Here is a 27,240-nt window from a genome sequence, read left to right on the forward strand (position 1 = left end):
CGATGTGCGAGTACCACTGTTCAGTTGGTGTGAGGGCACAGGAAGCATATGCAATGGGCTTTGTCTTGCCTGTCCGTGATATTTGAACGAGGATGGCCCGCGGCCGACAGGGCTGGCATCGACATACAGTTCTGTCGTTAACATTGGGTCATAGTATGCCATTGTTGTCCCAGCTGAGAGGGGTGTCTTGATCCGCTCGAATGCCTCCTGGTAGTCAAGGCTCCAGTCCCATTTGGTGTTTGATCTGATGAGTTCCCTGAGTGGCTGGGACATTGTTGCCAGATTGGGGATGAACCTCCCGCAGTAGGTTGCCATTCCCAAAATGCTGCGTATACCTGTGGGTCTTGTCGGGGGGGGGGCTCCTTTATGTCCACAACCTTTTGTGGGTTGGCCAACACTCCCACGCTTTTGAAGACGTACCTGAAAAATGTTATTTCCTCCTTCAGGAACTCGCATCTGTCCCGGGGGATGGTCAGGCCTGCGTTCTCCAGTCTGCTGAGCACCTCCTGGAGGTGACGCATGTGTTCCTGCCTGTTGCTGGTGTGGATGAGAATGTCATCACTGACATTCAGCACCCCTGGGATGCCCTGTCTCACTTTCTGGATGGCCTGCTGGAATGCCGTGGCCGCTGAAGAGACGCTGAAGCTCAGTTTCTTGTACCGGTGTAGGCTCAGGTACGTGGAGAAGATAGTGATGTACCTTGAGTCGTAGTGTAGTTTTAACTGGTGGTACCCAGCATTCAGGTCAATTTTCGAGAACACTTTCGAACCACTGAGGACTGTAACTCCCTTTTGATTGCTGCATTGGTTAGGCACATGTCGATGCAAATCCTTACTTTCCCCGGTTGCTTCGGCTTTTTCATTACCACCATGGGTGAGACCCAGGGCATTGGCCCTGTGACCTGCTCAATGATTCTAGCCTTTTTGAGTTCTCGTAGTTCCTTTTCGACCAGGTCTCTCATATGAAATGGGGGCCTTCTGTGGCGTACTTCCCGGGGCAGTACCGTCTGGTTGATGTGGAGCTTGATGAGCTTTCATTTTAGGCATCCAATGCCATTGAGGATGCCTGGGTACTTCACCAGGAGGTTGGAGATGTCTGTTGAATCTGTGATATCGCAGATGAAACAGATTAGTCCTAGGTCTTCCGCTGCATCTCCACTCCAGCATTGACAACATATATCTTTGACAACATGGCTTAGTGTCTTTCTAAAACATCCTTCAAGTGGTAGTGGGGTCTTGCATCGGTAGGCAAATAGGAGTGTATCGGTTGGCCTGAGGCCAGGTCGGGGACGCAGTGTCCGGAACATTGCTGCCCGCATTACATTCACTGGCGCGCCAGTGTCTATCGTCATTTGCATCTCCTGGCCCTGTATGGACACAAGGCATTTGCGTCTTCTCTGTCTCTTCGTCGGCTCCGCGCTTGTGTGCACAAGTGCTGAGATCAAATAGACTTTCCTTCTTCTTCTCGTTCGCCCAGTTCCTGCATCCGTCGCTGGGTCACCATCGTCATCTCCAGATTCGTCTGTCGTCGAGTTAGCAGTTTCCACGCGATGGGTGTTTGCTTAGGCAGGGCTTTATCTTGTTTTGGATGTGGTTGTGGGCTTTGCGGCTGCCCTTATGACCTGCAGACACGTGCATAGTGGTCCTTCCGGCCACATGCTTTGCACATGGTTCCTTGCACTGGGCAGTTTCGTCTTCCGTGACATGTACCTTCGCACCATCCACACTTGGTGGACCCCGGGAACCTCGGTTGCCACTGTGGTGAACTGTTTGTTTCATTGTATTCCTCCCTTGGAGCTTGCAGGTTGGTGATCTGAGCTATTACCACTGTCATTGGCACCAGTTGGAGCATCTGTAGTGTGGTGTCCATGTGACAGCTCTCTTTGGTGTCCATATTTGAGAATTCTGGCTGGGGGAATGCCTTTTTTGTGCAACACAATTCTGCACAGTTTCTCAGAGTGCATACTGTTGATGATCTGGCGCCTTATCTCCTTCTCGATGTTGTCGAATTCACATGACAGTGCACGTTTCCTGAGTCTTGTGTGGTAGGCGTCCAGTGTTTCCTCCTCCATCTGTACAGTGGTACACAAGTCGAAGGTTTCGTAGTCAGGGTTCAACTGTGGCATAAAATGTGCTGTGAGGGCACCTTTGGCCAGTTGGTAGATGTCTGCACCATCGTCAATGACCAGCGTGTTAAAGATGAATAGGACGTTGTTAGGCTGAATCACATGCAGTACCCTTTGGGAACACAACACACAATTAAGACTGTAAGTGCAAGTTCAAATTCACCTTTGGTACAAACCCATACTACACATTAAATTGGTAGTGATGGCTGAGCAGCCAGACTTATCTCAAGAGTAAAGTGAGCAGTATCAGAAGTTACACAAAGGACAGCAATGACTATGGTTCAAGCAAACACTGACTCAAGGTTTCAGAGTAAAAGAATATACATTTATTTACACATCAGTTGTAAAACAATTCACTAAGTAAATCAGCAGAAAAATCACACTATTAATATACTACACAAGCCCAATCAATTCTGGACGAGTTAAGCTCAAAATAAAGTGTGAGCAAAATGGCACTCCAGCAATTTAAAAAGGGAGGGAAAGACAAGGTTATTCAAAATCAAGCAGCACCAGCAGGTAAGTAGGCAGGGCAATCTAGAAAAGGCTTACTACAACTAGGATTCAAATCAATAGGCCTGGGCAAATGTTAGTGGTTCAGAGTCTTTGCAGAGGATCACACAGTTCAGAGTAGTTTGAGGTTAAGTCTTTGCCAAGAGTTCGAAACGAAGTTGGTCAAAGGACAAGTTATTTAAAAGAGTAGAGAAGGAAAAACCCTCGGATTGTCGAAAGATTTCAAACACTTTCACTGCAGTCAGAAGGAACGAACAACCGTGTTTGAACAGTACCTTACATGAAGAAGAAGGCTGTAGCTGAGGCAGAAGTTCCTGGCATTTCCTTCAGGCTAACAGTTCCTGAAGCGACTGCAGACTGACACGAAGTAGGAAGACTGGAGGGTCCTGCATTGCCCAGGGAAGAAACCAGCAGCAGAGCAAAGCAACAAATACAAGGTGCGCTCCTTAAAACACAAAAAGGGTCAGAGCCTCCTGGCTATCCAGTTCACTGCAGCGATGCACAGCAAATTCGACCAGGGGAGGGAGGCCTTGTTTGGCGTTTGGCAAACTGGTTGGTCCCACCAGCTCAAGGGAAGAAGATTCCTTGCAGATCTTCTCAGTCGTCGAAGTTTGGAGATTCGGATGCGCAGCAGGGCTTCACCGGGAGATTTAGTTGTGACAGTGGTCCTCTTCCTTCAGCTTCTCTTCGTTTCTCTCAATCCAGTGGCAAATCTGCCTTCCTGGTCCCAGAGACCTACTTTTTATGCAGTTTTCCCCCATTCACACAGCCTGGCTGTCAATCACACAGCAGGGTGGCTGTCCTGGCAGGACAGTCACCTAGCCGATCAAACAGAAGTGTGACTTGGGTTTCCAAGGGAACCCTTGGCAGGGGTCCTAGAACCCCTCCCTCACATTCTGCCCACCCAGACATTGAGGCACCTAAGGAGGGCTTCTGTGTAGAACCTCGCCAAAGGACGACGAACAAAGGAACCAAACCTTGTTTGGCACGCAGAGTAAAACACGAGAAAGACCCTTACAAAAAGAAATGGCCAATAAACCCAGCCAGAACCAAATTAAAGTAAATGGGGTCCAGCGGATTAAAGTTTGAGGCTACCAAGATAGCCTAAAACAGTACCAAGGCTATTGACATGACTGCGGTAGGAAAAATATGGTAGATACCATTGCCACCAGCCAAATCTTAATGAAATGGGAACAAAATATTTTTCCATGAGAGATAGACAAAAAGGGATAACTATTAACCCTTTCCAGTACACTATGTAAGATAGGTTGTACTGGGTCTGTGAATTTAAAAAGACTAATAAAGTTAATGTCAACTTTACATGCCCTGGGAGACAGTAGTCAGTCCCAGAAAATGGAGTTTAATATGGAAAGTCTGAAAAAGACACCTTTGTGTCACTGCACTAAAGGTGCTGTATAATACACAGTAATAAGATGATGTCTATGGAGCAGGTGAGGCTCCACAGTCTATGAACACAAAATGTAAAACACACAGTAAAACACATGTAAGAGTTGGAAAAAAGGCTCACACTCTTACCAGGTGAGAAAAAAAAAATCCTCGAAATCCAGCAAAGCTGCTGAGGGACTCAGTAGGTAATAGAAATTAGCCATTCTGGAGAATTCTCCCCAACACCCCCCCACCCAAAAGACTAAGGGACGGGAGGATTTAATCCACTTCTGGATGCATCTCTTCACTCTAGTCGGCTATAAACATCCTAGAGAGACCATCAGCATTTTGGTGGTGACATCCTGAAATGTGCTCAATGGTGAAATCAAACCCTTGCAGGCAGATTGACCATCTTAGTAGTTTTGGGTTCTCCCCTTTCATTTGCATTAACCATCTCAAGGGTTGGTGGTCTGAATCACAAAAGAAGATCCATACAAGTATGGTCTAAACATCTTCAAAGGCCACTCAATGGCAAAACACTCATGGTCTATGGTTGCCCACCTTGTTTCTGGTTCCTTCACTTTACTAATGATGAAACAAATGGGGTGCTCCCTACCTTTCTCATCCAGTTGTGTAAGGACTGCACCTATACCTGTATTGGATGCATCTGTCTGTACAATGAAGGGTTGGTGATAATCAGGAGCTCTTAGGACTGGAGCTTGACAAAGGGTTTTCTTCAGGTTTTCAAAGGCTTGAGTGCACTCCTCATTCCATATAACCTTTTTAGGGAATTTTGGAGAGGAGACTACATTCAAAGGAGAAGCTATGGACCCATAGTCCTCAATGAAATTCCTGTAGTGCCCAGTGAGACCTATGATGGCTCTTACTTGGGTTTGAATAGTAGAGGTGCCCAAGTTTTTTACAGCATGTACTTTGCTAGACAATGGCCTTATTTCACCTCCTCCTACTTCATGACCAAGGTAGACCACTTTGCTCTGATCAATTTGACATTTGCTTGCCTTTATGGTCAGATGGGCAAGCTCAAGAGCCTGCAAAACATATCCTAAGGCATCAACATGTTCTTTCCAAGTAGGGCTGAACACTGCAATGTCATCCAAGCATGCCATGCAGAAGTCCTCCATCCCAATCAGAACTTGATTGACCATCCTTCGGAATGTAGCAGGTGCATTCTTCAATCCAAAAGGCATAACCTTAAATTGGTAGAGGCCTGCTGGTGTTGAAAATGCAGTTTTCTCCTTGGCATGGTCTGTCAGGGCTATTTGCCAATAGCCTGACATCAGATCAAATGTACTGAGGTAATTGGCTGCACCAATTTTATCCACCAGTTCATCTGTCCTTGGTAAAGGTCCGGCGTCAGTCTTTGTGACTGCATTTAGAGCTCTATAATCCGCACAGAATTTCACCTCCTTGGAGCCTTCCATTGGTACTAGAACAACTGGACTAGACCATTGACATGTAGATGGCTCTATGACCCCAAGATCAAGCATCTTGTTGACCTCTTCCTTTATGTGGGTTCTTACATGGTCTGACATTCTGTAACCTCTGTTTTTCACAGGTAAACAAACACCAGTTAGGATATCATGCTGGCCCCAAATGGTCAAGACTGGTGAAAGTGAAAACAAGGAAGCAAACTGATTTAACAGAAACTTGTTCTGTTCAGATGTCAGATTAGAAGAGAGATTAACTCCTTCTATGTTCTCATCCAAAGTTTGGCCTCTGAGTAGGTCAGGAAGAGGTTCACTCTCCTCCTCCTCTTGAGCTGAAGCTCGAAGCAAAGCTCCCACTTCTAGTCTCGAGAAATATGCCTCCAAACAGTTGGTGTGAAAGACGCTGGGATCCTCCTAAGGTCTGCCTAAATCCACCAGATAGTTCACATTTCCAAGTTTGCCCACAACCTTGAAGGGTCCTATCCAAGTGTCCTTCAAGGTCCTCTGCCTTGTTGGCACCATAACTAGTACAAGCTGGTCTTGAGTAAACTCAACAATGTTGGCCTTCTGGTCATGCCAATGTTTGACCAGAGCCTGACCTGCTTTTAATTTATCACTAGTTTCTGCCATCACGTGTGACACTCTCCTCCAGAGACCTATCACATAGTCAGTCACTCTGACTGGCTTGGGGGAAGGTGCACTCTCCAACCCCTCCTTAATCAGGGCCAATGGACCTCTAACTGGATGGCCATAGAGAAGTTCAAAGGGACTGTAACCAACTCCCTCCTCGAGGGACTTCTCTATAAGCAAAGAGAATGCATGGCAGTATAAGGTCCCATTTTCTTTAAGGGGTTCCTCTAAAGCACCTATCATGCTCTACATAGTATGATTAAAACTCTCTACCTGTCCATTTGTCTGTGGATGATAGGCTGTAGAGAACTTGCAAGTGACACCACAGTTGTTCCACATGGCTTGCATATAGTGGGACATAAAATTGGATTCCCTGTCAGATATCACTTCCTTAGGAAACCCTACTCTGGTAAAAATACCAAGTAGAGACTTAGCCACAGCCTGAACTGTAACAGTTCTCATATGTATTGCTTCAGAATACCTAGTAGCATTGTCTATTACAACCAGGATAAACCTGTTTTCTGAAGATGTTGGAGGATCAAGTGGAAAAACAATGTTGATGCCCACCCTCTCAAAAGGAACTCCCACCACTGGGAGAGGCATCAAGGGTGCAACATTCTTGGCTCCTCTCTTGCCAGAGGTTTGGCAAGTGTGACAGCTCCTACAGAATTTATCAACTTCTGAACCTATGTTACGCCAGTAGAAGTATAAATAGAGCCTTTCCTTGGTCTTTTTGAAACTCAAATGACCAGCCAAAGGTATCTCAGGGGCCAACTGTAGGAACTGCAGTCTGTTTTCTAGGCGCACTACAAGTCTTTTGCAGTTCCCCGGGATAGACTCAGTTGGTTCACTATAGAACAGGCCATCTTCCCAGTGCAACCTATGCTTTTCAATTTCATGCCCATAAAGTTGAGAAGCTGCCTGTTGTCAAAGACCTACAAGAGTAGGACACTCTCTTTGTCCTCTGCTGAAGTCTGCCCTGTTGGGTCCAACTTCTGGCAGTAAAGACTGCAGCTCAGGATGGTCAACAGGATCCAGATCTCCAACTAGAGTAATGTCTTCTTCCAGATTTGATTCTTCAGAAGCTGGCTCAACCTCACAGGGTGGTACCTCACACTCAGCCTCAGCAGGTGGAGGAATCACTGGTGTGACTTTGGACAATCTTGGGGATGTCCTTGTTGGTAGCTCAGGGGTTTTATCTGCTTTCTTCTGGGAGGTCTTAGGTTTCACCTTTGCCTCTTGCTTTCCTGAAATAGCAGTGAGCAATTCCTGTGGACTGGGGGTGATATTTTCCTCTATCAAATCCCCTGGAGAGCCTCTCAAGGTCCTGTCCCTTGTAGGCCTAGTGAGCTCCTGTTTCCTTTTACTGGGAGGCCTGGGGGTACTAGACACAACTCCAAGAGTGTTCAGGTCATTACCCAACAGGACTCTCCCAGGCACTTCACTCTGCACACTAACAGGTATCTTGACAGTCATGGCATTGCACTGGATGAGAGCTGGTAACTGGGGAAGCATTTGCACAGGGCCTCCAGCTAATTTGGTCATGCATTTTGGGTGCCTTAGCAACATCCTCTACCTTGAAAAATGAAGGCTAAGGAGACAGTGTGGACCCCTGAAGGTTTATCTTTGCATCTGGGATCCCCTTTCACATGGTCAGTTGACCCACAAAAATAGCAATGAATGGGGGTTTGTTCTGGTTTGGGTCCAGATGGTGCACTAGCCTGATTCGGTTTCCCTGGTGCCTTACCCTTAGAATTCTCCTTGTTATCTTTCTTTGGCTGCTTTCCCTCATCCTTCTTCTGAGTTACCCCAGAATCCTTGTGAGTAGCCCTGTTGGCAACCCACAAGTCAGCAGCCTTAGCTAACTTCTATGGATCTATCTCCTTAGAATCAGCCAAGTGCTGTCTGAGCTCAGGAGAGCAGGCATCATAAACTGACTCCAACATAACAAGATTTCTCATACCCTCATAAGTGTTTACTCTGTAACCCTTAACCCAACCATCTAAGTTTTTCAAACATTCACATACCGGTAGCCCAAGGGGTACCATCATGCTTTTTGAGGGTCCTAAACCTCTTAAGGTACTGGGAAGGGGTCTTCCCAAATCCAGCAATTAAAGCTAGCTTCACACACTCGTAATCCATCCTATCCACCTCCCCCAACTCCATCACAACATCAGATGCAACAGTGGGTAGCCTAGAGAAGAGCCAAGGAAGCAACTTATTCCCTGTAATATCTTGAAACCCATGGTTATACTCAAACATTGCCAACCAATCCAAAATATCAAGCTTAGCCTCATACATATCAACAATTTCTTTAGGCATACAGGGTCTCTTAGGACTAGAAGACCTAGAAGACTCTGGGAGAGACGCATTCTCAAGAGATTAACTTTTTCATTTCTAGGTCATGATTCAACTCCATTTTCCTGAGCTTAAGTTCTTGATGCTTTTGTTCAGTTTTAACATTAATACGTTTGAATTGCAATTCAAGCCTCATCTTTTCTAAATCATTGAATTCAGGAATGAGTGCAGGACCTGTAGGGGTCCCAGTGGACACATGTTGAGGTTGCAGAGCAGGTAGAGGAGCAGAAAGCCCTACATTGAGAGACACATCTGCCTCCTCTAACTCATCCATAATAACTGACACATTATCATCCTCATAATTTTCCACATTTGCAGTAGGGGCAGGTATTTCAGACCCACTCCCCAGACTTTGTTTCACTAACAACCTTTCAATTAATTCTGACTTTTTGCCTTTAACAGAGAGATTCCTTTCTCTACACAGATGTTTCGGATAATCAATGGTGTAAATAAGGAGGGTCTCCTGACTGTAGCTTTCCATATCAGACATGATTAAAATGTGCTTTTTACTGTTGTTTAGCCTTGTGGTTAGTTGATCCAAGGTAATAGCAGCACTCTAAGTGTAATTACTATACTTTATCCTCACCACTGTACACCAGTGTTAGGCAGAATCATATGCAGTACCATTTGGGAACACCAGACACATTTAAGACTACAAGTGCAGGTACAATTCACCTTTGGTACAAGCCCGTACTACACAGTAAAGTGGAAGCGATGGCTGAGCAGCCAGACTTATCTCAAGAGTAAAGTAAGCAGTATCCGAAGTTACACAAAGGACAGCAATGACTATGGTTCAAGCAAACACTGACTCAACGTTTCAGAGTAAAAGAATATACATTTTTTTATACATCAGTTGTAAAACAATTCACTAACTAAAGCAGCAGAAACATCACACTCTTAATATACTACACAACCCCCAATCAATTCTGGACAAGTTAAGCTCAAAATGAAGTGTGAGCAAAATGGTACCCCAGCAATTTAAAAAGGGAGGGAAAGACAAGGTTATTCAAAATCAAGCAGCACCAACAAGTAAGTAGGCAGTGCAATCTAGAAAAGGCTTACTACGACTAGGATTCAAATCAAAAGGCCTGGGCCAATGTTAGTGGTTCAGAGTCTTTGCAGAAGATCACACAGTTTATAGTAGTTCACGGTTAAGTCTTTGCCAAGAGTTTGAAATGAAGTGGGTCAGAAGAAAAGTTATTTAAAAGAGTAGAGAAGTACAAGCGCTCGGATTGGCAAAAGATTTCAAACACTTTCAACGCGGTCGGACGGAACGAACAACCAGGTTTGAACAGTACCTTAATTGAAGAAGAAGGCTGTAGCTGAGGCAGAAGTTCCTGGCAGTTCCTGCAGGCTCACGGTTCCTGAAGCGACTGTCAGACTGACACGAAGTAGGAAGACTGGAGGGTCCTGCACTGCCCAGGGAAGAAACCAGCAGCAGAGCAAAGCAACAAATAAAAATGCGCTCCTTAAAACCCAAACACGGTCCAACCCTCCTGGCTATCCGGTTCACTGCAGCGATCTACAGCAAATTCAACCAGGGGAGGGAGGCCTTGCTTGGCGTTTGGCAAACTGGTTGGTCCCCCCAGCTCAAGGGAAGAAGATTCCTTGCAGATCGTCTCTGTCGTCGAAGTTCGGAGATTCGGACACGCAGCAGGGATTCACTGGGAGGTCCTCTTCCTTCAGCTTCTCTTTGGTTCTCTCGATCCTGTGGCGACTCTGCCTTCCTCGTCCCAGAGACCTGCTTTTTATGCAGTTTTCCCCCATTCACACAGCCTGGCTGTCAATCACACAGCAAGGTGGCTGTTCTGGCAGGAAATTCACCTAGCCAATCAAACAGGAGTGTGACATGGGTTTCCAAGGGAACCCTTGGCAAGGGTCCTAAAACCCCTCCCTCACATCCTGCCCACCCAGACATTCAGGCACCTTAGGAGGGCTTCTGTGCAGAAGCCTGCCAAAGGACGGCTAACAAAGGAACCAAACCTAGTTTGTCGCGCAAAGTAAAACACGAGAAAGTCCTTTACAAAAAGAAATGGCGAATAAACCCAGCTGAAACTAAATAAAAGTAAATGGGGTCCAGCGGATTAAATTGTGAGGCTACCAAGATAGCCTAAAACAGTACCAAGTCTATTTACATAGACCGCAGTAGGAAAAATATGGTAGACACCACTGCCACCAGCCAAATCTTAATGAAAGGGGAATTAAATAATGTTCCATGTGAGACAGACAAAAAGGTATAACTATTAACCCTTTCCAGTACTCTATTTAAGTTAGATCTCATCATCCACTTTGAGTAGAAGGTGTGACTTCATCTTTCTGGGCGTTGTGATGTCCTTACAGTCCATCGCCATATCAAACATCTGGATTCACTGCATCCAGCGGGGTTCCATTGACGATAGGTCGGTGTATGGTTTGAAAGGCCCCAACGCAGCTGTGGTCCCACCATGAGGTTGAGGGGAGGGGACGGTGAAGGGGTTGTCAGCGATGCACCAATTCTAATGGTGTGCCGGTCCTAGGCCAGTTGCCATGATTTCACGGTGCTGGATTTACCATGGATGTGCGTGGGCAGCGATGGACTTCTCCTCACCTCCATCTCCTTTCTAGTTGGTGCGGCATCGACGCACTAGCCAGCTTCTCCTCGTGATTACAGGTGGTGCAGTGGTGCTTCCTGTGTTGCCTGGCATGTCAATTAACAAGCAGCAGAAGAAAAAAAAATCATCAGCAACATCCACTGTTCTTGATTGTGCTTTGAAAATGGTGGAGCTTTGTAGAAGAGAAAGAAATTGTTTTTATTTTTATTTTATTTTTTGGGTTGGGGGATGGTCCCCCACGTGTCTCCAAAAATGTGCCCATGCCGTGGGCTTATGGGCTCAGTTGTGGCATAGCACGCTGTTGTGCATGTGATGCATTCCTCATCGCCAGTGTTAGCTCTCTTCCTGCCAGTGCAGCCGGCAGAGAGAGAGAGGATCAGGGCCTTCAGGCTGGTTTAGCCGAGGAGCGAAATAAAGACATGACAGGCTCCTTCCAGCTCGTGCCCGGAACTGCCTGCCTTTCAGCAGGTTGGGCCCTTCATTGTTAATGTGCCTCACATCACTGCACTTGCGGGACGTGAGGCATAAGTAATAGCAATCAAGCCAGTTATGTTCAATCACAATGCCCACTATTAATATTGCGTAGACAACAATAACCATACAGAAATCCATTAACTGTCTGCTCGCCCTCTAGTCATGTTCATCAAATAGATCCAAAGTGTTCTGCCTGGGGCACAAACTGATAAAATGGAGAGGTGCTGTGGGACAACAAAACACAACAAATGGAGAACGCTAACGTTTCGGGGAAATGTACCTTTCTTCAGTCTGCAAACTTTAAAACCCCTTCTATGTCTCTGCGCACGTGAATGTAAAGCAGGCCGCTCTGCATGCAAGAAGTGGATGGCTTTCATAATGGTTTAGGTTAGAACGCCGAGCCAGTCACATGACCTATCCATAGGCCAGCGTGCGTATACCTCTGTTAGGAAAGATTTCGTTATTGTAGGGAATTTTCCTTCCATGTGGCAACCCCTAAACTTTTTGCTATTGTTTTTAACCGTGTTCTTGACTTTGCCAGAGAAGTACAGCCTTCTGCCGCACTTCTCTGGGCTTTCGCTCCTTTCTTACGGGGAAACTAACATGCCCTTAAGACAGTCAGTACCGGGGAACGTGGTTTCCCGTAGTTTCTTTTATCGTGTCGCCGCTTTAGTGCAACACGACACAAGAGGGCACTGTAAGCTAAGTTACAGCTCTCTTGGGTCTCTAGCCTTCTACAGGCCCTAGATACTCTTTTAGGAATGTATTTGATCGGTGCAAGTCATTCAGGGACTGGAATGGTGGCAGCGATCGTATTGTTTATTTTGAGCTCCTTTTGGCGTTCTGAGCACGTTTTTGCACTGAACCCAAAATGGTGGCCTGGCTCCCAAAATGGCCAGGCCGCGAGGCTCCTTTGTCTTGTCCACTGTCCGTCTTGCTCCCTTCACCTTCCCCAGGTCCGGCGACCCGGGGCCTTCCTTATTTGGGCATGTACTTGCCCGCGAAACGTGGTTGCTTTCGCGGGCTTCTACATGTCGTTTGTGTGCCTCCAGGGTGTGGGCTGGGATGTCTGGTCCCAATACACATCCTGGGTGCCAGAGAGTCTAGGGTGGTGTGAATGCCTGGGACCACCGTGGTCCGTGATTGGTCCACGTATGGTATGTGTTTTGATGAGCGGATCTCCCATTGGCTCCCCTCCGTTTTGGCGCGAAGGGAACCGTGGATAAGAGGGGGCTGGAAACACCACTACCATGTCGATCTCCTGAGTTCTCACGAACGAAGGAATACAGGAGCCAAGTATCCTGCAACTACGAGGCTGGACCGAGGAATCGCTGGTGACCCGCTGAAGGAATCCTCCTTTGCACTGCTGTCGTCCGGAGAGCCCCTGTCCTCCTTTGATCGAACCAGAAGGCCTGTACTGGTGCTTCGACCTTTGGAATAGCAGGAACAGCTATTCCCGGCATCTTCAACCATCTCCTGCCAAGTAAGCCTTCGGAAGCGTCTCTGGGCCATCCAGTTGACTGACCAGCTTACAAAGGAGTTTGGCTCTGCAACCGCCGCAAGGTTGTGTTGTATTGCGAGTCCTTGTCCCTCTCCCACGCTTCGTACGCTTGGCGTTCCCAGGTCTGAAGGGAGGAGGGTTCATTTGGCTCGAATACACACGGCCGCTCCGTTGTCCTGTGCGGCAACAAAACTGTGCCGGTTTCGTCGATTGGGACGTCTTTTTGCTCTACACGACTACAAAGCGTTCCCTGCTCTTCTGAACCTGCCAGCTGCTAAAACTATCGTGGAGAAGCCTGGGTCTGCTTGCTTCGGGGACCGGTGAGTAGTATATCTAGGATCTGGTCGCCCTCCTGCAGTATCCCATTGCTTTTCCCTGCTGTGTAATAACAGCACCCTTTTGCCGCGCTCGCGCTCTGCTTCTGCCCGCTGTGGAGGCTGCGCTTGAGTTGCGGAACCTGTTCTCCTTCTGCTGTGCACTAACCCGAACTGCCTGACTTCCTCCGAAGAGCTTCCCCTTTTGCCCGTTGGCACCGGCGTGGCAGGTACTTTGAGCACAAGGCTCCACTCTTCGCAGGGCTCGGACTTCCATCTAGTTAGGTGCCTATGAAGGCGAACTGAGTCGAAAGCATTATCGCACTGCCTGTTTTCCTTTCCTTTCAGGTGGACTACATATTTCGTGCTTTAAACGCTTGCGACTGTGTATTTGTATATATATTGTGTTGATATGGTATGTGTTGGTTTAATATTGTGATATTGTGATTTTCTCGCTACGGTCATTATTTTAAAGGCCTTAAAATAAATGTGTATCTATTTTTGATATAACAACTGTTTGGAGTAGTTTGTAAGCGCTCTTGCTTTGTGTGCTCATTGCGGGCTTTCAGTCACCCTCACCCCATTTGAGACCTAGTCTTGACCGCCGCGATCGCTACCTTGATTGGTCTGGCTTGTCCAGAGGTTACCCTGTTCCAAGTAATTAGGTTGGCCTTCTGAACTTCTGCGCCACCAGGACAGAGTTCAGAAATCCGTCTTAACAAATTGGTGTACAGCGGTGGGATACGACTGAAGGTATCCAGTGTTGCGCTCGAACTAAGGCATTTCAGGTTATTCCAAACAGTACACGTAGTGAATTGTTATAGTATAACTTTAAAAAGGCCATAGTCCTATCAAACAGTATGGAAACAAGTACGTTGTTAACTTTAAATGCTTCCAAATCAGAAACGCTGAAAAAGATGTGTGCGGAGAGAGGTGTTTCCTCTCAAGGCACGAAATTGGAAATGATCCAAAGAATCGTGGCGTGGCAAGAAGCGCAGCTTGACGCTATTACTTCTGAGGACAGTGCGGAAGGTGGTGGGGCTGCTCTCACTGGTAGAACCGACGGTTCTGCCGCCGCACTGTTCCACCGCGACCACGAGGACAGGGAGGACGAGCTGTCTAAAGTTTCCTCTGCCAGTGCTGATGGGGAGGCTATGCTTGAATTCAAGAAGCAAGAGCTGCGGTTTAGGCAGCAGGAGCTTGAATTCAGCATAGCCAAACTAAAAATCGAACAGGCAGAAAAACAAAAAGACAGGGATCACCAGTTGGAACTGGCCAAGCTTCAGGTTGCAAATGGATCCAAGGGTCCTGGACATGGGTCTGGGGCCTCCTCTCATCCACGGTTTCCAAAAGATCTGCTCAGTGTGTATGAAGAGAGGAATGACATTATGGACTGGCTGAATGCGTTTGAGTATGCATGCGAGGTCCAGGAAGTTGACAATGCTGATAAGATTGCGTGGTTGCTCAGTAGACTGCCCCATTCTGGCTGTAGTGCCATTATGGAAATGTCGAAGGCTGAGCGGGCTGATTTCGCAATGTTAAAGCAGACTCTCATTTTAAAGTTTGGGAAGACTCCGGCCCAATATTTAAAGCGTTTTCGAGAGTATAAGAAAAAGGAAGGTGGTACTTGGGTATCTTATGTCGCTGAATCTTTGAAAAACTTAACTGGCTGGGTCGAAGGCTATAAGGTTTCTACCTTCGACGGCATGATAAATCTTGTCATGCTGGAACACATTTTTGCTTCTTCTTCCCCGGAGCTTAAGCAGCATTTGGCCGATTCGAAGGAGATAGATCCTAAGAAGCTGGCCATTGCAGCAGACTTATGGGTGTCACATCGAGTGTCCCATAAGGACAAAACTCATCCTGGTAAGCAGGAGGAGGGGAAAAAGTCCAAAGATATGGAGGGTGGGGAATCTGCTAAATCTTCTTCCCAAAAGGGCCACAAAAAGAAAAACAAGGGTAAGACACAAGAGAACTCACAGGGTAGTGGAGGTGCGCCTCCGAAACAGAACTCTGGTTACAATAAGCCTCCCTACGTAAACAGACCCACTGGGGCTTGTTTTTCTTGTGGAGCAACTGACCATGTGAAGGGGGATCCCCGTTGTAAGGTTAGACCTTTGGGGGTCCACTCCGCTAATCTGGCCTTCTCCTCCTACGAGGAAGAAGAGATTACAGGAGCATCCTTCTCCTCGGACTCATTTCCCAGCGGAATAGAGGCCGAGGTAGTTTTAGTGTCCCTGGGTTCCTGGGAGCCTAAAGTCGCAGAGGCTTATGCTAGGATTCCGGATAATACCAAGCACTACTTTAAAGACAGTGTGCTGATCAATGGAGTGGATACTCCAGCTCTTAGGGATAGTGGGTGCAGTCGAACTGTAGTGGATTCTACCTTGGTAGACTCAGAGGAAGTTGCCAGAGCTACTCTGATGCCCACTAAGTTGGCTGACGGCCCCCTCCGTATGTTTCCCGTGATCCCTGTTAATCTAACTTTAAATGGTACAGCAGTCAGGATTCCAGTGAGCATTCAGAGAAACGTCCCGGGAAAGGTCTTATTAGGTAATGATCTCAGAGCTTTAGGGCTCGTAGGAGACACTGCCGAACGACCCTACACACGGTCTCAAGCACGGGCAGCATTGGCCAAGTCCAATACGCCGCCCCAGCCGAAGGGGCAACCCAAGGCGAAAGGAGTCTACAAGTCAAGACGGGGGAAAGAGAATATTCCCCCGAGCTCGCCTACCACTGCGGTGGAGGAAGTTGGTCAATCGCCCGAGCCTGACGAGGAGGTGGCGATGCCTGAAGTATTCGACCCCAACGATCATCCTGAACTAAAAGACTTGTTAGTTGAAGGAGGTCCTGATAGGGACGAATTCAGTAAAGGCCAACGTGAGTGCCCATCTCTGGAAGGCCTAAGGAGACAGGCCTGCTCCCAGCTTGAGGGTGAACCTCCTGGGAAGCATAGGATTTATTGGGAAGGTGGACTCCTGTATAGTGAGCCCACAGAGTCTACAGAAGGAGACCATAGGAGGTTGGTGGTTCCCCTTGCTGTTAGGCCCTTCCTCCTGCAGTTGGCGCATGAAGTTCCCCTTGCTGGTCACCTTGGTATGAAGAGGACCAAGCAAAGGTTATCCATGCACTTCTACTGGCCCAAGATGGGGGTGCAAGTAGAAAGTCACTGCAGGAGTTGCGCCTCCTGCCAGTTGTCTGGTAAGGTTGGCGCGACAATCCAAGCTCCGTTGGTACCGCTCCCAGTTGTGGGGGTACCATTTGAAAGGGTAGGGATCGACATCGTCGGTCCCCTTGACCCGCAAACATCCTCGGGCAATAGGTTTATCCTGGTGCTGGTCGACCATGCAACCAGGTATCCTGAGGCCATCCCATTGAAAACTGTAACTGCCAAGTCAGTTGCAAAAGCTTTACTCGGCATATTCACTAGGGTTGGCTTCCCTAAAGAAGTTGTGTCAGATCGTGGCAGCAACTTTATGTCGAAGTATATGCAGGCTATGTGGAAAGAATGTGGGGTCACCTACAAGTTCTCTTCTGCATACCACCCCCAGACCAATGGTCTGGTGGAACGTTTCAACAGAACGTTAAAGAGCATGATTGGGGCTCTGGAGGAGCCCCAGAGAAGAAAATGGGATCTTCTTTTACCATGCTTGCTGTTTGCCTACCGAGAGGTACCACAGGAGGGTGTTGGCTTCAGCCCCTTCGAGCTTCTGTTCGGTCATCCCGTACGGGGACCCTTAGCCATTGTGAAGGAGGGATGGGAGATGCCCACTCCCCCTGTTACTACCAATGTAGTTGACTATGTGCTAGGGCTCAGAAAACGGATGGTACTTCTGATGGGCTTGGCTAGTGATAAATTGAAGGCAGGGCAAGCGCTGGTGAAACATTGGTACGACCAGAAAGCTTCCCTCATCAACTTTACACCTGGTCAGCAAGTCCTGATCATGAATCCAATAAGGCCTCGCGCTTTACAGGACAAATGGTCAGGCCCTTACACAGTGGTGGAGCCCCTGGGTGAGGTGAACTATTTAGTGGACCTTGGAAGGCCTGGACAGGCTCCAAAAGTGTTTCACGTAAATAGGCTGAAGGCTTTCGTCCCAAGAGTCGAAATCGCAGCACTGCTACTGGCGTCAGACGTTGAGGAAGAGGAGTCTGAACCTCTCCCCGACCTGTTCCAGAGCGGTCCTTCAGATAGCTCCGTTGAGGGTGTCCAAGTGGCCCCTCATCTGACTTCTGATCAGCAGGCTGAGGTGAAAAGTTTGCTTAGGCAGTTTTCCCCCCTGTTTTCACAGTCCCCTGGTTTGACACCTTGGTGCAAACATAACATTGACACAGGAGACAGTGTACCTACCAAAAGTAGGGGATACAGGATGTCGGATAAAGTACGGTCTTATATTAAGACCGAGGTCAACAAAATGTTAGACCTTGGGGTGATTGAACCCTCTAGTAGTCCTTGGTCCAGTCCTGTGGTTCTGGTTCCAAAGGCAGGCACTTCTGAATTGAGGTTCTGCGTGGATTACAGGGCTCTGAATGCTGTCACCAAGACAGATGCCCACCCCTTGCCTCGAACAGATGAGCTGGTGGATACTTTGGGTGCCTCCAAGTACCTCAGCACGTTTGACCTCACTGCTGGCTATTGGCAAATAGCGTTAGCAGAACATGCCAGGGAGAAGACAGCATTTTCTACACCAGACGGCCTTTACCAATTCCGGGTAATGCCGTTCGGGTTGAAGAATGCACCTGCCACTTTCCAGAGGCTTGTGAATCATGTGTTGAATGGGTTGGACGAATTCTGTCTTGCATATCTGGACGATATAGCAGTTTTCAGTGCCACCTGGGAAGACCATGTGAAACACCTCAGGATTGTGCTCCAGGCTCTTCAGAAAGCCCACTTGACCATAAAGGCTAGTAAATGCCAGATTGGACAAGGCTCAGTGGTTTACCTTGGACATGAAGTAGGTGGAGGGAGGATACAGCCTCTACCCAGTAAAGTACAAGCAGTACAAGACTGGCCTACCCCCACTACGCAAACCCAAGTGAGAGCCTTTTTAGGACTCACGGGGTATTACCGCAATTTTGTGGCAGACTATGGCACCATAGCTGCTCCTCTGACTGCCCTCACAACTCCGAAGAAACCCAAGAAGGTAACTTGGACCGACGAGTGTGAGAAGGCCTTCAATGGCTTAAAAGACTCCTTGTGCCAGGCCCCTGTGCTCAGGGCCCCTGATTATCAAAGACCTTTTATCGTGCAGACGGATGCCTCTGACACTGGGATAGGAGCTGTACTATCACAAGTAGATGAGAAGGGTAAGGAACACCCTATTGGTTTTATTAGTCGCCAGCTTAAGGACAGAGAGCTCAAGTGGTCCACGGTAGAGAAAGAATGTTTCTCTGTTGTGTGGGCCCTAAGGAAGCTGAGGCCCTACCTCTATGGGACCCACTTCACTGTGCAGACTGACCATAAGCCGTTAAAGTGGCTAATGAACATGAAGGGGGAGAATCCAAAGTTGCTTAGGTGGTCCATAAGTCTTCAAGGCTTCGACTTCACTATTGAGCATAGGCCAGGTGTCCAACATAGCAATGCTGATGGGTTGTCCAGAATGTTTAACCGACCTGAACAAGAGACTCATCCAGGGGTGGATTAGTTCCCCCTGTCCATAGTCTGGGAGGGGCGAGTGTTAGGAAAGATTTCGTTATTGTAGGGAATTTTCCTTCCATGTGGCAACCCCTAAACTTTTTGCTATTGTTTTTAACCGTGTTCTTGACTTTGCCAGAGAAGTACAGCCTTCTGCCGCACTTCTCTGGGCTTTCGCTCCTTTCTTACGGGGAAACTGACATGCCCTTAAGACAGTCAGTACCGGGGAACGTGGTTTCCCGTAGTTTCTTTTATCGTGTCGCCGCTTTAGTGCAACACGACACAAGAGGGCACTGTAAGCTAAGTTACAGCTCTCTTGGGTCTCTAGCCTTCTACAGGCCCTAGATACTCTTTTAGGAATGTATTTGATCGGTGCAAGTCATTCAGGGACTGGAATGGTGGCAGCGATCGTATTGTTTATTTTGAGCTCCTTTTGGCGTTCTGAGCACGTTTTTGCACTGAACCCAAAATGGTGGCCTGGCTCCCAAAATGGCCAGGCCGCGAGGCTTCTTTGTCTTGTCCACTGTCCGTCTTGCTCCCTTCACCTTCCCCAGGTCCGGCGACCCGGGGCCTTCCTTATTTGGGCATGTACTTGCCCGCAAAACGTGGTTGCTTTCGCGGGCTTCTACATGTCGTTTGTGTGCCTCCAGGGTGTGGGCTGGGATGTCTGGTCCCAATACACGTCCTGGGTGCCAGAGAGTCTAGGGTGGTGTGAATGCCTGGGACCACCGTGGTCCGTGATTGGTCCACGTATGGTATGTGTTTTGATGAGCGGATCTCCCATTGGCTCCCCTCCGTTTTGGCGCGAAGGGAACCGTGGATAAGAGGGGGCTGGAAACACCACTACCATGTCGATCTCCTGAGTTCTCACGAACGAAGGAATACAGGAGCCAAGTATCCTGCAACTACGAGGCTGGACCGAGGAATCGCTGGTGACCCGCTGAAGGAATCCTCCTTTGCACTGCTGTCGTCCGGAGAGCCCCTGTCCTCCTTTGATCGAACCAGAAGGCCTGTACTGGTGCTTCGACCTTTGGAATAGCAGGAACAGCTATTCCCAGCATCTTCAACCATCTCCTGCCAAGTAAGCCTTCGGAAGCGTCTCTGGGCCATCCAGTTGACTGACCAGCTTACAAAGGAGTTTGGCTCTGCAACCGCCGCAAGGTTGTGTTGTATTGCGAGTCCTTGTCCCTCTCCCACGCTTCGTACGCTTGGCGTTCCCAGGTCTGAAGGGAGGAGGGTTCATTTGGCTCGAATACACACGGCCGCTCCGTTGTCCTGTGCGGCAACAAAACTGTGCCGGTTTCGTCGATTGGGACGTCTTTTTGCTCTACACGACTACAAAGCGTTCCCTGCTCTTCTGAACCTGCCAGCTGCTGAAACTATCGTGGAGAAGCCTGGGTCTGCTTGCTTCGGGGACCGGTGAGTAGTATATCTAGGATCTGGTCGCCCTCCTGCAGTATCCCATTGCTTTTCCCTGCTGTGTAATAACAGCACCCTTTTGCCGCGCTCGCGCTCTGCTTCTGCCCGCTGTGGAGGCTGCGCTTGAGTTGCGGAACCTGTTCTCCTTCTGCTGTGCACTAACCCGAACTGCCTGACTTCCTCCGAAGAGCTTCCCCTTTTGCCCGTTGGCACCGGCGTGGCAGGTACTTTGAGCACAAGGCTCCACTCTTCGCAGGGCTCGGACTTCCATCTAGTTAGGTGCCTATGAAGGCGAACTGAGTCGAAAGCATTATCGCACTGCCTGTTTTCCTTTCCTTTCAGGTGGACTACATATTTCGTGCTTTAAACGCTTGCGACTGTGTATTTGTATATATATTGTGTTGATATGGTATGTGTTGGTTTAATATTGTGATATTGTGATTTTCTCGCTACGGTCATTATTTTAAAGGCCTTAAAATAAATGTGTATCTATTTTTGATATAACAACTGTTTGGAGTAGTTTGTAAGCGCTCTTGCTTTGTGTGCTCATTGCGGGCTTTCAGTCACCCTCACCCCTCTTGAGACCTAGTCTTGACCGCCGCGATCGCTACCTTGATTCGTCTGGCTTGTCCAGAGGTTACCCTGTTCCAAGTAATTAGGTTGGCCTTCTGAACTTCTGCGCCACCAGGACAGAGTTCAGAAATCCGTCTTAACAACCTCGTCAATGAAAAAACACTAGGCTGAAAGCCCAGGAACCCAAACTCCCTTTGCCAAATCACGTATATGAAACCTACAATCTAATTCATGGATATTACACGAAATTGCTGAAGGGTATCATGCGCATATGGTCAAAACGTTGTAACAATTCCTAGGGTTTAAAAAATATAAACATGCAGTGTTAATGATGCATTTCCAAAACTGCTGTTTTTATAGCTGCTAAATGTCAATAAACAAAACTCACCATGCTCTATCTATGTGCATAACAACCAAACCCTGGATGACATGTCTGGAAAAACAGCAAATTGTGCAGCCTACCTTTCCTCATAGGGATGGACTTTCAGCGTGAGCAGGGCCTAAATGCAGCCTAAAGGATGCCATGCATTCCTGTCATTAGAGCCATGCAAGAAACTCGGGAGAGTGTACATCCAATGCTGTTGCTTGTGGGATAACTACACGGCTTTCACACGGCTCTCCCCTGATCACATTTTTTCAATGATCCACCAGGAGAAGTCATCCTAGTTATGCCCCAATTCGACAAAATGCTGAACTAGTGAAGCTTACATGGTCTTTCTGCTTATCTTCGACCTGTGTTCCACCATGTGGTTTCAGACCTGCCTAACTAGTTGTTTTGCTGACATATATCTTCATGCATGGATATTGCACAATGTAAATAACACCGAATCTGAGAACATTGTGAAAACCAACAGGGAGCTGACGAATCGTGTATCCACACGCTGCTAATTCCTGGCATTTTACACCTAAGCAGCATAGCACTGCGAGCGTGGTACGCTCTTGCTGTGCCGGAACTTGGTTCCTGGAGGGGGCTGGTCCTGCTAGGATCACGTGACTGCTCACGTGATTTGGCTCGAGCTTTTTTGCGGACTACAGCCGCCCGAGCGGCGCATCTGAGAACATTGTGAAAACCAACACGGAGCTGACAAATCGTGTATCCACACGCTGCTAATTCCTGGCATTTTACACCTAAGCAGAATAGCACTGCGTGCGTGGTACGCTCTTGCTGTGCCGGGACTTGGTTCCTGGAGGGGGCTGGTCCTGTTAGGATCACGTGACTGCTCACGTGATTTGGCTCAAGCTTTTTTGCGGACTACAGCCACCCTTGCGGCGTCAAGCCCTTTGGAGTTAAGTCCTACGGCTGTTGTGTGGCTGTTTGGTGGCGTGTGTGGCTGGGAGACTGCGGAGGTTATCCTCTTTGATCCCTGCCCTGTGCACGCTGCCATACAAACGTTTATCTCCAACTACGGTCCAAGAGTGAAGGCCAGCAGGTTGCCACTGTGATGGTGGCTTTGTTTCTCCCATTTTGTATTCTTATCATCTTTTCGTGATCAACCTTTTTAAAATATAACTTTAATAATATGCAAGTCGTTAAGGCCTATGCTGATATATGATTGAGGTCTGTTATTCTAAGATTATTCTTGAATGAACTTCTACTCGTAATCAAGACCTAATAGCACTAAAACCAGCGCACTGCTATTGATTTACCTCCTTTTTCCTTTACTCAAAGATTAGACAAAATAGTGTTGTAATCACACAAACTGTTTTTTTTCTTTTTTTTTTTTTTGATCATGGCTGCAGGCTTATGGAGTAAACGTAATGAAGGCATGGGACTTACCTCCCTTAGTATTGACTCTCTTGTTTGCCATGGTAGTACAGCTTACACTGACCTACCTATTTCAGAACATATGACTAATGTACATAGCATTGAACAGAGGAAATGTCCCAATCTATCTTCTTATGAGGTTATGATCCATGCTAGTGAGCGGTGCTCCTTAACATCATTATGCTCTAATCCCTCTCAGATGGCAAACTACTCTAACCATGATTTAGAGATGAATGGGATTGTATATGACGAATGTGACCCCAGGTTTTCACTAGCTGATTCTGATACCAAGAATTTGCATGCTCAGATGATAAAAAATATGGTAGATCTCGATCATCAGGTGACTCGTGCTATTGATACACTGACTCCGTTTGTAAACGGCTCAAAGAAAAAATCATTGAAGGAGCGCCCTCAGTTATTGAGTGATCGAAGCTTAGTGGAGGAAACTGATAGGATTAGCATATCACAACCCTCATATGTTTCGCCATACCCTTATGTAGCTGACCTATCTGACTCCGCAGAGGTTTCTATTAGGCCCTTTCAAATTGACCCTATAGATGAGCCTATCGATGTAGGTGGTGATGCGTTGAGATCACCACGTCCTCTTCCTGTAATTACCAAAATACTGGATTTATTAGACAAGGGCCACGAATTGACACATTTAGAATTAAAAGAAATAAAAGCTACCCTCCAATATCTCGGAGCAAAAATGGAAAAAATTGAAGGCTTTATTATTGCTGTAGACATCGTTAGAACTATGAACAACAAAACGATTCCACTCTCCCAAAATGAAAGCGTAAAAGCTACGCAAACTGAAGATGTTACTTGTAATTCTACAGCAGCATCCGTGGCTAATAGTCAAGCTTAGTCTCCTGTAATTGCTCAGTGGAAATAAAAGAACTAAAAGTGCTAACTGAAACACTGACTTCTACCATCATCCCTCGAATAAATAATCCACTGTCCTTTGATGAATGCCCAGATAGTCCCTCAACTCTGGTGAGGATTCTAGATGAGCAACAGCAGACAGGATTAGAATCTCAGAACTCTGAAAAAGAGTTCTTTTCATGTCACGTCGTGCCAAAAGGATGCACAATAGAGCAATCAAAAGACGCGCAAAGAGGAAAAGCGAATCAAAAGCTACTAAATTACATGAGGAGGGTGGGAAAACTAGTAACACAGATTTGAAATCCGTATCTGGACAAGATCCAGTTATTAAAAATCCTGACGAAGACTATATTGATCTTCACCAACTTTCCAAAGAAAGTCAAGAGGCACTGATACTCTCACCGAGTTCGATTACTAAACCAATAACTAAAAAACACGAAATGAATGCAGTACAAGTAAAACAGGGACTCCATCTGAGAATATAATAAATAATTGCCCCCCTGAGAAAGTACTCTCGGAAAATCTACATGTATCCCGTGAAAGTCGGGAAGCAGATTTGGATTCTAGGGGCGCCGTTGCATCAAACCTATTGAATTCAAAATCAACTGTGCCTAGCTTTTTTCCGTCCTTATGAAGAACATATACCACTAGGAAAGATCCTATTTTTAATCAATCTCTGGAAAGAGGTGAACTACAAGTTCAAACTATTTGTCACTCGGAAGGAAAGAAATCTTACAGTGCTGTGTGCGCCGAGCACCCTGTTCTCTTAGGAAATCCGCTAGGAAAAAAGGAAATCAGCGGTTTTAAGACCTTAAACATGATAAACGGGAGGGGAAAAGTTTTAATAATGGGCCCGAATTCTGGGATACCTCAAACACAATCTATGATGACACTCTACGATGACAACAAGATATCTCACGTTTCCAATATGATGGGTGATGAAACCCTAAATCCTATGCAAAGGAATGACAACATGATATCTCACGTTTCCAATATGACGGGTGATGAAACCCTGAATCCTATGCAAAGGAATAAGATCATTGAGAAACAGGGGATAAAAACTGTGTTTAGCCCTACTCGCATCTCTGCTCACGGCCCGGCATTGAGTAGAGCCTTCTCTATTAAAAATCAATATGATCCTACATATGATGGCCTACCTCTGTCTGACATTGCTGAGCGGATATCTGAAGAGTGCTTGACAGGTAGGAAGCTCTTTTTAAATGCGACATCGGACGCACTAATTCAAGCTCCGCAACGTAGAGAAACAAACATTCCTGCTAAATCCCAAGACGCGATTTTTGAAATATTTCGTAAGGTCCCTCATACCAATGATCAAAATGTTTCAAATCAAAACAAGGCATTATCAACTGAACCAGAATTTAAAGTAAAAGAGCCGTCACTTTCCTATTCTAGCATAGTGGAGGGCCATAATAAAAATAGTGTGGAGGTTAACGATAAGCAATATTTAATTGGATTAGAAGGAAGTTTGATGGCTACTGCGGGGAAGCGGATCAATAGATCATTTATACTATCCTTATTTTCCCGCATCCCACAACTCAGAATGGTAAAATCAGAAGACATGCTTAAAGTGTCCATAGCCCAGACAGATAATTGCAGAGCAGTATGCTATCTGAACTCAGAAATAATATTAAAATTTCTTCTGTCTCACTTTGAAGAGATAAACAACCAAGGATTCAAAATATTTGCTTTCGAATCAGAACCTCTAGCTAATGATTTCTTAGCATATGGCCCTCCCCATGCTAACGTTGAAATAAGGTCTAATAATGACTTTCAACGAAACAATTTGAAAACTGAAGATGATTTGCATGCGCTGCTATCCCATGTCACTACAACAAAAAATATGCCATGGCTGGAATCCATGATTACTGCTTTTCTGGGATCTAAGCCCTCAGCTCTCCACTTATAGCAAGAAGAACTGGGCATATTTAAGGTACTTTCTTGGAACACCTGTGGCTACACGAACCTTATGAACTGGATCTCATCTCGATCATTCTCAGAGCTACCCACAATCTTGATTTTACAGGAGACAATGAAATTAAGTAAATTTATTATTCCAGGTTTTACTACCTACTGCAGGTCCGCCAAGAGGCCTCTCCTTGGAAGGCCCAGTGGAGGCCTTGCAATAGCCATAAATAATTCGATCAATTTTCGATCCGAAAGCATATGGGAATCAGCAAATCTTTTAGGAGTAGTAGTCCAAAATAGTTTGTCTAAAAAGTTGCCTTCTATATTGATTATCTGTCTATATTGCAATCCAGCGAGCTCTACGCTAGAAGAAATGTTAGATGAATTGGACGCATGTCTAGAAAATCTAAAAATGAAATTTGAATTCTCAGAAATCATGATTGGAGGCGACTTCAACTGCGATTGCAGAGAACTGATTGAATATGGCCCTCTTAAACCATCACATCTATCACGAGATAGAGGTGCGCAATTTAGAGAATTGTTGGAGAACTGGGACTTGGATATAGTAACTCACAAAAACCCTAATTCTCCAGCAACATGGTCTCGAAGCCCAAAATCATCATCAATTGATTTCATTTTTGTTTCTCGATTATTGTCCAGGCTTATTTCATCCTCTCAATGCAGTTTTGTACAGATTAGCGATCATGCACAAATTGTCTGTCATTTGAATTGGGAATTCAGATACCTAGCCAGTAGTCCAGCACTGGACCTAATTGAGATTGACCGTCCACAAATCTCCATTAGATGGAGTAAAGGACTATGCCAACAATTTGTTAATCATGTATCATCACAGATAAAAATGTCTCAACACTCTAAAAACGAACGGGTGACACTAAATCCCAATTACTATGCCAAGTTAATTGAAAATACACTCTTCACTTTTAGTAAAAAGTATACTAAAACCTCTCACTTGCATCCTTATGATGCGAAATGTAAGAAACTTAAGAGAGTAAAACATAAGGCAATTCGTCAACTTAAAACTGCTGGCTATGAAGGAGAACAGTATCGCTATATGAGGTCTGTAATTTTGAATGAATTTAAAAGGAATATAAAACATACACGTATACTAAAGTTTAACAAAGATAATTGTGACCTCATACAAGCGATAATTCATCATGACACAAGAACTATATGGCAGATGATAAGAAAGGACGATAAGAAAACTGTCCTAACTCCAGTCTGTTGTATATCAGACAATATATGGTGCGATTATATAAATTTAAAATATTGCATCCCAACTAAATTCGAATCAATCCCAAACACACAGCTGTGTTATAGTAGGATCGCCCGATTTAAATGGAGACAAGATGATCTTATATGGGCTATATCAAAGATATCATATTCTAGATCCGCAGGCCCAGACGACATTCCTCCATGCCTTTATAAGGCTGACTCACAGTTTTGGGTGGAAATTCTAAAAATCAAATTTGATAATATCATTGACACGGGTAGGATCCCTTCATCTTGGACTACCGCGAACATCATTCCTATATTTAAAAAGGGCGATCCTGCTCACCCACAGAATTACAGACCAATTGCACTAATTGACACTGATGCAAAACTGTTCGCCATTCTTCTCTTATATGAACTTGAAGCATTTATTGAAGAAAATGCCCTTCTTTCAAAGTATCAGATAGGCT

Source organism: Ambystoma mexicanum, chromosome 4p (genome assembly GCF_040938575.1).
Source record: "Ambystoma mexicanum isolate Mex_15411 chromosome 4p, UKY_AmexF1_1, whole genome shotgun sequence".
NCBI lineage: Eukaryota > Metazoa > Chordata > Amphibia > Caudata > Ambystomatidae > Ambystoma > Ambystoma mexicanum.